The sequence below is a fragment of the Mesoplodon bidens genome (genome assembly GCF_964165515.1).
Source record: "Mesoplodon bidens genome assembly, chromosome: 18".
Classification (NCBI taxonomy): Eukaryota; Metazoa; Chordata; class Mammalia; order Artiodactyla; family Ziphiidae; genus Mesoplodon; species Mesoplodon bidens.
The window spans coordinates 32,151,127-32,163,803 of NC_138175.1; the positions used below are offsets into that span (position 1 = coordinate 32,151,127).

The 12,677-nt window shown below is 48.4% G+C and overlaps 1 protein-coding gene across 4 annotated transcripts in view; it reads right to left on the bottom strand.

Annotated features, from left to right (window-relative positions):
• The window catches only part of CHD9 (chromodomain helicase DNA binding protein 9), a 246,307-nt gene that overhangs the window by 215,267 nt on the left and 18,363 nt on the right, over positions 1 to 12,677 (bottom strand). For 2 of the 4 annotated variants that reach the window (XM_081216476.1, XM_081216473.1), the window contains exon 1: positions 1,817 to 2,002. The exons of the other annotated variants lie outside the window; for them this stretch is intronic. The gene's annotated coding sequence lies outside the window, so the exon portion shown is untranslated. Of the gene's footprint in view, positions 1 to 1,816; positions 2,003 to 12,677 lie in introns of those variants that run through there. 4 annotated transcript variants of the gene reach the window in all.

Consider the following 12,677-nt stretch of genomic DNA (forward strand, 5'->3'; position numbering starts at 1 on the left):
GCCCTGCCATCTAGCACTCACTGTGCCCCAGGCAGTAACTTCTTCTTAAGTTTACATTCTGATTAAAAAAATGGACTTTGCTCCAGTCTGCAGATTATTATCCAAATTATGATACAGGCACAGCTTTTCTTGATATGAAAGAATAAAAGGATGTACAGTTAACCTGTGAGTCGTGTGTAATCATGCTACGTGGGGCTGTGCATTAGACTTGATAGACTACAATGTAGCCAGAAACTACCGCTTTCTGTTTGCATTTGTGAACACACCCAGGGCCAGGCTCTTCTATGTCTGGGACATTCAGCAAATAAAATGATCCTCTCAGAAGGGGCTGGGCCTGGGGTTGGGGGGTCCCTGGCGGTCCAGTGGTTAAGGCTCTGCCCTTTCACTACAGGAGGTGCGGGTTTGATCCCTGGTCGGGGGAGATCCTGTGTGCGGCAGGGCGCAGCCAAAAAAATTTAAAAAAAAAAAAAAAAAAAAGAGAAGAAGGACGGAATGATATAACAATCTAGAGAACATCGTATAGTTACGCATAATTAAGCATGATTAATAGAATATTTTTACACATGCCATCTGACCTGACGCTCACACCATTTGATGTACGTAGTGTGATTTTATTAAACCCCTGCCCCCGGTGACAGATTGGAGACTGAGGCCTACAGTGACTGAAGTTTGATTCTGAACCCTTCCCTGCTGATTTCCTTTCCCACAGCACCGCCCCCGTTATCCTCACATCCAGGGGACACAAAGAGTGCACAGGCCGCAACTGCACAAAGAACCCATAGACAAAGTTAGTCGAGGCTGTTTTGTGGGTGACTGGGGGACGGGAACTTGTTCCTTGTGGGTAGGGGTGGGGTGGAGCCATTTTCTCGGGGCTGGGATTATCCTGATGAGTCATCTAGGTTGATCCCATGATTTGCATAGCTCCTCACCTTTCCCCTCCCCTGGACAGCAGTATCACCCAACCCTGGAGCCGGGATCGCATGTGCCCTTCACTGCCCTGCTTGTCCCCGGCAGCCTGCTCAGTCGGGGCCTGGCACGGAGCCACCAGCCCGAAGCAGGAGGGGAGGAAGCGTGTGTCTCCCAGTGGCTGTCAGCTTTCCCAGCTGACTCAACTCGACACCTCCCTCCCCCTGCCGGGCACACAGCCTCCTAACTCTCCAGTTTTCAGGCTTTTCTGGTGGTTCTCAGTGGGGGGCACCCCGCTCCTACTGCCCGGGGTGCCTGGTCTGCAGCCTGGGGCTGCCAGCAGCGGCACCTGGGCCCCCTGCCCGCTGGCCTGGCGGGCCCTCTCTCAGGACGATTCGAACCTGCTGCAATGGAGAGTTCAGAATATGGGTCAAGGTGCTCTCGGAAGGGCCAGGGGAGGATCACCTGACCGGGAGGTGGATGACTCAGCGGGAAGGGAAGGGGTGCGGGCTGGAGTCTCCTGGCCCACAGGGCCTGGAGGAGGAGGGCAAGTTGTCACCATCTGGCTGCCTGCCAGGGGAGGAGGAGGAAGGAGACAGAAGGAAGGATAAAATGACCGCCGGTGACCCGACTAGGGTGGAGTCCAAATCCTCCCCAGAGCAGGCTGTCGCCCTCACGGAGCTGAAGCCACTCCCAGGTCAAACTGCCACTGTGGCTGTAAAGACCTAATTAGCTGCCTCCCCTGCCCAAGTGGGAAATCAGAAGGACAGAGCGCTCATCTCTCCGACTCCATCCACCCAAGGCCCCTCCAAGAAACCCAAGCCACCGGCCTAGCATGCAAAGGCAGCCGTCCCTCATAGAGGCGATTTGGTTTCTCCCCCAATTAATCCCGAATGTGAAGATTACTAACCCATTTTATTTTACATCTCCACGCGGCGGGGGGGGCCTCCTTTCAAGGGTGTGGCAGGGTCTGCAGTTGCTGGAACAGCAGCTGCGCTGTCTGAGCCTCACTTCCTCTGGCTCCAGCTGCAGGTTCGTCAGGGCCAAGCAGGGAGTTTCCTCATTCTCTGGGCTTTCGGCTTTTCTAGGCAGCCACCCGCACCTACCACCCCCCGCAGCTGCTCGCCGCCCTCTGTGGGTAGCGAGTTTGGGACTCCCTGGTCCCATGAGTCAGAGCCAGGCTGGAGACAGACAGCAGGCTTCCTTTATTAAATCAGCCTCCTGCCCTGTACACCACAGAGGGAAGCTATAATTACTCATTTGGCCTGGCTCTGAGAACTGAGCCACAAATGCTTGACTAGGAGGGATGGTTCCTGATTCCTGCATTTATCTAGTGCACCCCAGTTTTGAAATACAAACGACAGCCAGGGGTTCAAGCCTGTTACGCGTATGTCAGATGTTTTGCACATATAACAGCGTGCATTGGACCTGGACACTGATGGAGGTTGCTAGAAAAATTGCTATATTAATGCTGCCAGGAGTTTTTTGTTTTGTTTTGTTTTGTTTTTTTAATGCGTCCTGCCTTGTTGCCAGTCTCATTTGAGGCAGGCTGCTCATTGCTGATGTTGGTTTTTAAGAGATAAAGGAAAAGGCCACAAAACATTGTTTTGGATCCTCAGGACTGTTTTAGCCATCTGGCATAGAGACACAAAATCTCTGGCCTCCCAGGGCCTACAGAAGTGTTTGAAACCTGAACCCTGAAAAAAAGAGTTGGCTCTAAAAGAAAAAATAAAATCACCAAATGAAAATAATAGAGCCAATCTTCATTAAGTGTTCAATTTACAATTCGTTGGCCTATTCACTCATTCATTCATTCCTGGAAGCATACGTTTCTGCCATTCATTCACCAAAGATCTGCTGAGCTGTTTCTCTGGCCAGGTATAGTTTCAGGCACTATAGTTTCAGGGCTACATAAGTGCTACACCAATTAAAGATATAGACAGAACTAAGCAGACAAATATTCCTGCCCTTGTGGGTGAATAACGGACACAAAAATAAGCAAATTATACGGTATGTTAGAGATAATAAGTGTGATGGATAAGAGGAAAAAATAGAGCAGGGTTAGGGGAATTATTGGTGAAGGAGAAATTCATAAACATCTCATGACATTTAAGAACAATTTGCAGGTTAGAGTTCTCTCACAGTGAGAGTTCTCAAGTCTGCATAATAATTGCTGAGAAATTATAACCAATCATAAGTTAAATGAGTTACATTTGACTACAGTAAAATTATAAAAATCTTCTAAGCTTTGTTTATAACCAAAATTTGGGTGCATGTTAAATACATCTGATAGGAGATAAAAAGTAAAAGTGCCAAGGCTTCTGACCCTGCCTCTGGTTACCGGTAAGTAAAGGCACTTCATTCAAGTATTATTAGACCTATAATATAGTGGTTAAGGGCTTGGGTGTCAGATGCCAGGGTTCAGGTATGGTAAATGGCTCCATCATTTACTATTTGTATGATTCTGGGAAAGATATTTAATTTCAGTTCCCCCTCTTTTATAAGAGGGTAATATAGAACCTACCTTATAGGGTTTCTGAAATGATGAAACAAGATAATACAAGTAAAGGTGTTGGGCTTCCCTGGTGGCGCAGTGGTTGAGAGTCCACCTGCCGATGCAAGGGACACGGGTTCGTGCCCTGGTCCGGGAAGATCCCACATGCCGCGGAGCGGCTGGGCCCGTGAGCCATGGCCGCTGAGCCTGCACGTCCGGAGTCTGTGCTCCGCAACGGGAGGGGCCCCAACAGTGAGAGGCCCGCGTACCGCAAAAAATAAAAAAGTAAAGGTGTTAGTTAGGAGAGCACCTGGCACTTAGTAAGTGCTCAATACCCGTTAATCTATTATTATCGTTGTTGTTAGGATGATGACAGTGATGATAACAATGAGTTGCCAGGCACCGTGTTGGGTGTTGGGGACCCACAGCTGAACAAGACAATGACATGGTCCCAACTGGGAGAGGCTTTGCAAGCATACTGTGCTTCATTAAATTTCATGGCCGCCCGGTGGGGTGATCCCCACTGCACCACTAATCATTGTTAACCATACTTGGATGGCCAATAAAAATGAACAGACCACAGTGAGACACCATTTGATAATCTTTCAGTTGGAAAAAAATTAAGAAGCCTGATAATGCCAAGTACTGGAGATGACGTGGATCGATAGGATCTTCACACGTTCATTGTTGGTGAGATGTTAAGTGGGTACCTTCACATTGTTTTTCAGGAGATGTGTGCAAAACGTTCAGCTCAGCACGTTCAAAGGGGTGGAAAGCTGGTAACAACTCAAATGTTCATTGACAGGAGAATAAATTAATACTTGTGGGGCCTCTCACCTTCTGAGATGGCCCACCCTCTGTCTGTGGGTGTGTTTCTCCCAAGGCAGTTTTCGCCTTTTGAGATGGACCACATTCTTTCTATGTAATGTGTATCTCTCTAAATAAATCCACTTCTTACCTTTCAAAAAAAAAAAAAAGTACTCATGGGATGTGATAGAGAGGACAAAGGGACCATACATAGCTCTATGCTACAATATGGATGAATTATAGCAATATAGTATTTTGAGGAAAAAGTATATTCCAGAAGACTACATACAGCAGAATATTCTCTTAAGCAGGGTAAAAACAAGATACAGCAGAATATTCTCTTAAGCAAGGTAAAAACACGATCTAAGCAATGCAACTTTTAGAAAAATATATTAAAATTAATTTTTAGAAAAGCAATGAATGGTAAAGTCAAGATTCAGGATGGGTGAGGGAGGTGAAGTGATGGGAAGGGCTGAAACACATAGGAAGAAGTGGGTGGTGGGTTCACGGGTGTTTACTGTATTATAAATAAATAAGTAAACATAAATAAATAATAAATAACCAGACGCATGCTGTGCAAGGTCCAAATGAAGACGAAAGAATGTCATGAATCAAAGATTATGAATGATCCTGTGTACTTGGATTCAATAAAAGAGAAAATGAAACTCTACTCTTAGGATGGGTGTGAAGCACACCTTGGAAGGGTGTGGGCTTGTCAAGACAGAGTGGATAAAGGACCCCGAAGAAGGGCAGGGGTGTGAGTTTCCATGAGGATTAGGCAGCATTGACCTTGGAGGTGGGGGACCCTTCACCAGTCACGTGCTGCTGTGCCGGTTCAGAATTGTCACCTGCAGTCAGAGGGTAGGAGCAAGTGGTAACTGTGATGGGGGCAGCGAAACGTCCCCGGCAGAGCCCTGTTCAGGTCCTGGGTCTATCCACGTGGTAGCTGGCCCTCAGTGCCCTCTCCCTGGGGTCTTTGCCAGGCCTGCCTTGGATAGACTCCTAGTTCCTGTGTGTTGTTCTCTCTCTGCCCGGCCTGGCCTTGACTTGAGGGATGCTGGCTGTGTGCAGAGAACCCCGTTCCAGCTGGGAGTCCTGGCACCTCCCCAAGGAGATGCAGTTTGGTCACTGAACCCACAGTCCTAGCCCTTCTCTCTCTTGCTCTGGGGGAAGCCCAGGGGGAAGTGCACTCAGACAGCTAAGATGCCTGCAGTCATGGCCAGGCCCATGGGTCACAGGCTGGATGGAGGAAGCACTTTTTCCTTGATAAAAAGGCCCCGGAAGCTGGCACCAAGCAGAGAAAGCTTGTTAGGCCCAGGTGATTGACTTCACGGACAGAACTAACTGGGATCCTCAGAGGCACACGGAGGGCGGTCCTGTCTCTCTTTTGTGCTACTGCTGGTGGGGTCAGGGCTTTCAAGTTCTGGGAGCTGCTCAAAAGCCCCTCACCCAGACCCACGCCTCAGAACAATCATTGATACCTCAAGAGACTGGAATCAGAAAGACCCCACATCAGGTTGTAGGTGGGCAGTTTCTAACCGTCTCATTAGTTTAATTCCCTAAACCTAAACAACGGGGAAAATCATATGGCCATTGCCTGACTAAAAGGCATCAGTGAGGACCACATGACATAACTGAGAACAAAGTGCTTATCAAACAGAAAGGTCCAATACATTTGTGTTAGAACACATGCCCGTCGAGGGTGGGAACTGTGTTTGACTCCTTCTCTGCTGGACTCCCAGGATCAAGGACAGTGCCCGGCACGTAGTAAGTGCTCAATAAAAATACTTCTGGAATGAATGAATTGGAGTATTATGGATTAGAGTAGAACTAACGATGATGAGGATAATTCCTGACCATGATATGATAATTAATTTCACCTCGACTACATACCAGGCAAAATGCTAAACGTTTTTCATTGATAGTTCCACGTAGGCTTCACAACAACCCAAGGAAGGAGGTGCTAGTGTTATTCCCACCCTGCAGGTCAGTTACTGTGATCCAGGGAAGTTAGTGATTTTCCCAAGGCCACACCCTGGCGGAACAGGTTAGTACCCAAGTGACCTATTTAGGGGGTTCAGAGAGGCTCGTTCCCCGGAAGTGGAACGCAGGCAGCCTTGGTGCCTGAGAGGCCACCATGATGATCAGTGGGTTTTGACACCTTGAATGCCGCCAAGATTCCAAATGAAAGTGCAGACACCTCTGGAAAACAGTGAAACCTAAATGTCTAATCAGGGAGTAATCTGGCTTATCTGTTTTCTTCCTAAGTGTAGATGCTAGGGTTCTCTTGCAGGGATGGGATTCAGGGGAGTTTCCCCGAGTGAGTGGGGATTACACATGGCGTTCTGGAGGGCTGCTAGGAAGGGGGCTGAGAAAGGGTCCAAGATGCATGTTGGCTGTTCTGTTGAGAACTGGCCTAGGACTTCAGGAGGGCAAAAGGGTGTTTGGGTCCCCAGATCGCCTTTATGGGGTGTTTTTACAGAGCAGCTGGAGGACACTGGAAGAAGGCTATCTCAGAGAGGGGTAGCAGTATTGGGGAATTATCACAGGAGCCTTGCTTTTATGTTTGAATTTTTTATAATAAGAATATGTTCACTTACTACTTGTGTGGTTAAAAATATATTGAAATAAATGAAAAACTAAGTGAAGCGGGGGTGGAGGAAGGTTGAGAAAAGGTCATGGGTTGGATCCTCCAAAGGAACGCAGCTTCCAAGACTGCAGAGCCCGCGCCAGGCTGCAGCTCTCCAGGGCTTGGCTGATTTACTGGAGATGAACAGCAGCCCCCAGCATTCCCAGGGCATGGCGGCCAATGAGCCTGATCCACAGCTGGGGGAGAAGTATTTGCCTTTGCAGTTGGCAGCATGTCTGTGCCTCTGAGCCTTCCTCATGAGAGACTCATTATGCAGTTTGGTCACATGCCCTATGCATTTTAATGAATGAGTCAGGGGACAGACTCAATTTGAAAGAGGAATCGAAGCTCTCTAGGCTGGGTGAAGGGCTCTCAAGGGATGCTCTCACAGCTTGGATTACAAGAAAAGGAAAGAAGGAAGCTATTTCCGTTTAGAAAAAGGAAAGGAAGGTCAGAAGGAAGGAAGGAAAGAAGGAAGGAGGGAGGAAGCAAGGAAGGAGGGGAGGAAAGAGGGAGGGAAGGAAGAAGAGAAAGAGGCAGAAAGAACAGTGGAGAGTTCAGAAAACAGTCCTGGACCAGATGCTGCTCACCAGACACTCCCTTGCTCTTTACCCTCCACTTATTTACTCAAAACATTTAGTGCTTTTTAAGTGTCAGCTTTTTAAGTGTTAGGCAGGGGAGTTACAAGACAAATGAGATAGAGTCCTTGCCCCAGAGGTCTTTTTGCAAAAAACCAAATGGGTTTGGTCAAGTCAGAGCAACTACACAGGGGTCTAATATGGGAGGTGGGGTGGGCAAAAGAAGGTCATGTTCACTCCCTTCCTGGGAAGGGAGGTCCCTTACTGATGGTCAAGGGCTATCATCTCTCCAGGGCTTCCCGCTTGCCAGACATGGGGTGAGCAGTCCAGGGTGAGCACGTCACTGAATCCTGGCAATAACCCCACGAGGCAGATCCTGTTACTGTCACATTTTTTACAGAATAGGAAACTGAAGCAGAGTGAGCCGCCTGCCCAAGGTCACCCAGGGATTTGAACTCAGGTCTGTCTGACTCCAGAGCTCTTGGCAGTTCAGGTCTCCGCTGTCAGCCAACCACTGGATGGGGAATGCTGGGGAAGGCCTTTCCCTTCCCAGGCTTCCTTCCAAGAACACTCTGAACCCCCAGGAGGAAGAGGTTGGTGTGAATCCAGATGCAGTCAGCGCCAGGCAGCCTGGGAGTGGATCTGAAACCTCACTGAGCGAGGCTGTATGTGAGACTCAGAGCCCAAGGGCAGCGGGGAGAGGAAGGAAACGCAGCCTCACGGCGGTCAGTTGGGGCGACGTGCCCGTTCCCAGCCTCCACACCACAAAACACAGGGCAGCAGATGCTCGGCAAACGGGTGTGTGGGAGTGAGCCGTACCCTTAGATGGCGGTCGAGCAGGCAGTATCACTGAATTACTCAACAAAGCCACCTCGGCTTTGAACTTTGAGCCAGGCTCTGCTGGAACAGGGCCTGGGGGGAGACGGGGGGCTCTCACCACTGTGAAGAGGATGTCTGCCATCCCCCTGCCACCCCCAAGTGGGAGAACACAGCCTGGGAAGAAGGCAAGAACCGAAAAGCCACGGCACACCCACATTCTCTTGAATTTTTACAGCTGGAGAGAAAGAGCGATACACAAACATAGCAGGACACAGGGGCCCTGGGCTTCGTGCTGGAGAGAAAAGCAAGGCCACCTGCCATGAACCTGGCCTGTACACAGAGACAGGCAGCTTTTACGGAGTGATGACTACATGCCAGGGCTGTCATACACATGATCCCCCTGGACCCTACTGCTTCCTCGTGAGGGAGGTACTGTCATCATCTATTGTACCCAGGAGAGACTGATGCCCAGAGAGATGAATAACTTGCCACTGTCTGTTTTTCCCCACTTCTGGTTTCCATGAGGAGGGATTTTCCCTGAACACACTTTTGGTCTTGACTCTCACTGCCCATGCCCGTGGAATGACGTCTGCCTGGAAAGCTTGGGAAGGGCTATCCGCAACGTTCTGCCCTGCTCCCTCCTCCTTCCAGGCTGTTAGGAAGCCAGTTTGTTCTCACACTAAGCTACATCCCCCATGCTAGCTTTCCTGATCATTAAGGTGGTACCTTGGCCCTCTGCCATTCCTTTGTCTTTTTTATTCAGTGTGTTCAGAGCCTGGAGGCAGAAGAGGGGTGCTGTTTTTTTGAAGGCTCTTTGGAGAGCCCAACAGCACTTAGGAGGGTCCCAAGAGCTCTGGCCACACCACCCCCCATTTAACTGGGGATTCTGCTCTCTCTCCACATCTTGGCAAAGGACTCCCTTGGCTCTGGGACCAATTTCCCTTGGGAGAAGTCAGCCTGGCAACAATCGTGGCCTTAGCCCTCCCCACAATGTGTTTTGGACTGGCATCTTTTTTCTGGGACGAGGAAAACTAAGTCCTGTACCCAGTTTCTTGTTGTACAGGGAATCGGTCATGAGAGGGTATCCCTGGGGTGGCAGGGTCTTGGCTTATGTACCAGTTCACTCCCTTGCCACCTGCCAGGGCATCAGTGATGGGTACTTGACCCACCCCAGACTGCTGCCAGTCTAGACTGCCTACTCTGCAACAAACCTGGGCAGCTGATCCAAACCCCCTGTCAGGCCCTGATTAACCCATACGCTGTATATCTCAGTTTCCAGTTCCAGTGGATCTGCCAGGGGATTCAGAGCCAGTTATGTTATGTGGCGCTATCTGCCAAGCCCCTATTACCTTGCTGTGTGACTGGGGGCAAAGTCTTGACCTGCTTTGTGCTCTGATTTCCTCATCTGTAAAAGGGGATAGTACCTGTCCTCCTGTCTGTCACCCAGGACTGTTATGAGATCAAATATGCAGAACATATTTGAAAAAGAATAAAAATACTCCATGAGATAGAAGGGAATTTTTAAAAATCATTTTTATCAGCTTTGATAATGTGCCCAAAGACTTATGACGCATCTATAGCAAACATAGTCAGCTTTGTCACCAGGGCTGGGCCACCTTCGTTTTGGTAACCTTGCCCAACTCCCTCTGCAATTTCCCTCTAAGAATCACCCCTCCCCTCCCCCTCAGTCATACAGATCCAGGGACTCCGCCTACGAAAATGAGTGCATCTCATTTCTTTGGACCACAGTGATTGCTTCACAGATGGTCATGTGACCCCATGAGGATCAGTGAGACTTTTCCTAGGACTTTTGGAAAACAGATTCTCTCTGGAGATCCTGAAAGGATACAGGGGCTAAAGCGGACGCTGTCATCTTGTTTACCACTTTAACCCAAAACTCAAATTGAAACATAAAATATGGACCAAGAAGTAGAGAGAAACCAAGTCCTGATTTTGACATTAGAACCCCAAGCCCAGCCAGGACCACCAGTGATAACGTGATTTATAATAAGCAATAGAAATATTTGGTCTTCCTCCATAGTTCTTGGCACGGAGGTCCTAAAACTCTTGGAATTTCCTTAATGAACAGAGCAGCAAAGGTGTCCTTTGTTATGTTCATAATGTGGCTTTTGGAAAGCACCTAAGGATGAGGGCTGGTTACCAGGAGAACCAAACAAGTGATCAGAAGGTTGGAACTTTCAGTTGCACCCTTGCTGACCTCCCGGGAGGGGTGAGGGCTAGAGATAGAGTTCAATCCCCAATGGGCAATGATTTAGTCCATCATGCCTATGTTATGAAGCCTCCATAAAACTCCAAAAGGACTATTTTCAGAGAGCTTCCGGGTTGGTAAACACGGGATCTGGGGAGAGCAGTGGGCTGGGAGAGGGTATGGAAGCTCCACCCCCTTTCCCCATACCTTGCCTCATGCATCTCTTCCGTTTAGCTGTTCCTGAGTTATATCCTTTCATAATAAACTGGTAATCTAGTAAGTAAACTGTTTTTCTGAGTTCTGTGAGCCACTTTAGCTAATTAAAGGAACCCGAGGAAGAGGCTGAGGGAATCTCTGATTTACAGCTGATCGGTCAGAAGCATAGGTGATGACCTGGACTTGTAAATGGTGCCTGAAGTGAGGTGGGCTTAGAGTGAAGGGCACTTGCATAACCTGTGGGATCTGACAGGTATTTCCAGGTAGATGGGGTCACGACTGAGTTGAACTGTAGGACACCCATCTGGCATCTCAGAGAAGTCCTTGGACCACCCCCTCCAAACCACACACTGGAAAGTGGGTGCAGAACCCTCTCACCAGCCCTGGACTCCTCAGCTTAAGGTAAGGCACCAAATTCCTTTTTTGTCCAGAGGCATCTTGGGTTGGATTTTCTGTCCCTGGTTACCAAGAGAATCCTAATGGACACAGTATTACCTCGTTTAATCTTTTCACCAACTGTGAGCTAAGTATTGGAACCCCTAACTCTACAGATGAGGAAGAGAAACAGGCACAGAGAAGTGATGTGATGTAAACGGTGCAGGCAGGATTTGAACCTGGCCTCCTGGCCCCTGGAGTCTGCATTCTATCCACTCCACAGGGGCTTGGGAATACAGCTGAGTCTCATAGTCACCTCTGTCACAGACTTTAGTCAGCAGTAGAGCATCTGCTGGCAGAGAAGAGCCCTGATTCTCTTGCAGCCAGTGGCTGAAGGAGGACCTAATTCACTTGGTGTTCTCTGCCACATGTGCCCTCTTCCTGGAAGAAAAACACCAATAGAGGAGGAGCTTAGTCAATTCCTACAGGGTTTAAGCTTGATGTCAAGGGCCTGGAGAGCTTGGAATGGCCCAATATCTTCTCCTTCCAAGAACTGATGTTCAGTGTCTACCTTTTAGATGTTTTTTTTTTTTTTTGGCCACGCTGCAGGATCTTAGTTCCCTGACCAGCGATCGAACCCGTGCCCACTGCAGTGGAAGCGCGGACCCCTAACCACTGGACCACCAGGGATTCCCTAGAGTTCCACTCTTTTCTCTGAAGATACCAGAGTCTGGTAAAATGCAAACACCTCTCAGGCCTCCAGGGCTTACAACCTGAGCTGCTATCAGTGGTGACAGTTTTGTAGGAATAATGGCTTTGAGAGGGGTTTAGGGTACCAGGTGCATGGCTGGGCTGGTAATGGTGGCACTCTGGAAGAGAAAAAGGGTGCAGAAGGGGACATCTGAGAATTGGATACGTTTCAGTTGGTTAAGGGAGCAGGTCATCCATGTAAGTGTGATAATGGGATCAAATAATATGCTATCTGGTATTTGCTGCAAAATAACAGGGGGATGGGGAAAGTAGGTGGAAATATAGATGAAATAAGATATATACACTAATATGTATAAAATAGATAGCTAATGAGAACCTGCTGTATAGCACAGGGAACTCTACTTCGCTGTACAGTAGAAACTAACACAACATTGTAAAACAACTATACCTCCCCTCCAAAACAAAGATTGGCCATTAGTTGATCATTGTTGAAGCGAGGTTACCAGTACATGAGGGTTTATTTTGTCTACATAAGCATACGTTTGAAATATTCCATAGTAATATTTTAAAGTATAATGAATAATTTAAAAAACATGATTTAAGGGCTTCCCTGGTGGCGCAGTGGTTGAGAGTCCGCCTGCCATTGCAGGGGACACGGGTTCGTGCCCCAGTCCGGGAAGATCCCACATGCCGCGGAGCAGCTGGGCCCCTGAGCCATGGCCGCTGAGCCTGCGCGTCTGGAGCCTGTGCTCTGCAACGGGAGAGGCCACAACAGTGAGAGGCCCGCATACCGCAAAACAAAACAAAAAAAATGAAAAAACATGATTTAAAAAATATGTTTTGTGCTTTATTCTTTATATCTTGTATGCACCTCACAAATGTTTTTTCCCCATTTTAAAGATGGTAAAACTGAGGCTCAGAGAGTTTAAGTCA